This window comes from Saccopteryx bilineata, chromosome 7, assembly GCF_036850765.1.
Source record: "Saccopteryx bilineata isolate mSacBil1 chromosome 7, mSacBil1_pri_phased_curated, whole genome shotgun sequence".
NCBI lineage: Eukaryota > Metazoa > Chordata > Mammalia > Chiroptera > Emballonuridae > Saccopteryx > Saccopteryx bilineata.
In genome coordinates this window covers 21,109,728-21,111,685 of record NC_089496.1, presented here as the reverse complement: position 1 = coordinate 21,111,685, position 1,958 = coordinate 21,109,728, and positions in this window count along the sequence as shown.

The window sequence follows — 1,958 nt, the reverse complement described above, 5'->3', positions numbered from 1 at the left end:
ACTCACGGGTTGGCTGTAAGCTTTGGCTCCATTGGCTGGGCGGGGCTGTGTGCCCTTGCTCAGTCGTAGGACTCCACCTGTTCTGGGCTTTCACTCCACCCCCATGGGAGGAGTTGTCTTGTGGTTCAGGCTGCAAGCCTCGGTTCCCCTGGGGCCAGGTGAGGCTGTGCTCTCACACCTTGCTCAAGGGCGGGTCTCTGCCCCTTCCGGGGCTGCTGCCTTTCCCCTGCAGACTAGATTGCAGGCGGCCCACAGGTGGGCTTTACCACTTTCATGCATCCCCTCCCCCCCAGTCTGGCAAGACTGAGCTCACACCTGGGCCTCAGGGTGGCCAGCCAGCTTCCATGTCCTGCCGCTGCCCACCCTCGGGTGAGCTCTCAGCCATGTGGGTGGGGGTGCTGCTCCTCAGACCCTAACACTCAATACTGTATTCCTGAAAGCTCCCTCCTTCTAAACGACTCTGCTCTAAGTACCGCGGGAGAGCTTATTTGGCTGGTGTCCTGCTTCCCGTTGCTGGTATTGCTCTTTCCAGGGGAAATATTCACTTCAGATTTTGGGAGTGACTCATCCCAGAGGTTAGGGTTGCTGTCTCTCAAAATGTTTCTCCCTGTGCCTCCTAGATCACACTCTCTTCCTGCTACTCCAGTCCTCTCCTCTCGCCCCATCCCCCAGAGCCCAGGGTGAGTTGTTGTGAGAGAGGTTTTCTGCACGGTCCCTTTAAGAAGAATCCTGGGTCTGAGAAATCAATCTCTTTCTCACAAACAGTATCCTGACTTGTTTCCAGCTAAATACTGTCCATATGCCTCTTCTAGGCTCTGGGGCTTTAGGCTGTGGCTTTGTTCCTGGGGCTCGGGACTCTCCTTTCTCTGATAAACTCACTTCCCACCACATGAGTCTCTCCAGGCTGCCATTTTCTCTGGGGAGCTGGACAGCCCTCTCCGTGTTTCTACTTTTCCTACCAGTCTCAGTGTGGCTTCTTCAGTGTTCCTTGGTTGAAGAGTCCTCTTAGTTTAGTCCAAAGTTGGTTTTTCCAGATGATGGTTCTCAAAATTAAGTTGTAATCCACTTTGCTTCTGGGAGGTGGAAGTTGGTACATCTTCCTACTCCATCAACATCTTGTCCTCTCTATTATTATTTTCACTATTTTTTTTTCTTCAGTGAGAGGAGGAAAGGCAGACTCCCACATGTGCCCCAGCCAGGATCCACCTGGCAAGCCCACTGGGGTTGATGCTTTGCCCAGATGGGGCGCTGCTCCATTGCTCAGCAACTGAGCTACTTTAGTGCTTGAGGTGAGACTATGGACCTATTCTCATCACCTGGGGCCAACTTGTTCCAACAAGCCATGGCTGCAGGAAGGGGAGGGAGAGAGAGAGTGAGAGAAGTGAAGGAGGAAGGTTGGAGAAGCAGAAGGACACTTGTCCTGTGTGCCCTGGCCGGGAATCAAACTTGGAACATCCATATGCTGGGCCAATGCTCTACCATCAAGCCAACCAGCCAGGGCCTAATTTGGTAATTATTGGCATGTAAAATATTTAAACCATGAAATCACCAATGGAGTAAAAGTACTTATTTTAAAACTTCCAAGGATTGAGCATTGGAATATTTCAATGTTTGGTGGTGAGAGATAAGGAGTAAAAGACAAAGGAGATTAAAATGCCACTGATGAGATACAAGAAAGAGTAGGACAGTTGAGTGTCCTGGAAGCCAAATGTAGACTATGTCAAAGAAAGGGGAATAATCAGCTCTGAAATGCGTTTGTGTGATCAAGCAGGATGAAAAAGAGAACGCGATTTAAAAGGTGAAGGCGATTGGTAAGTTAGCTCATTTAAAAGGTGAGGGCGATTGGTAATTTAATTCAGAGAATGGGAGAACAGAAACTGGAGACAATATGGATAGACAACTCTTAATGGCTTTGCTGTCAAATGAAGAAGAGAAATGGAGTGGTAGCTGGATGAGGA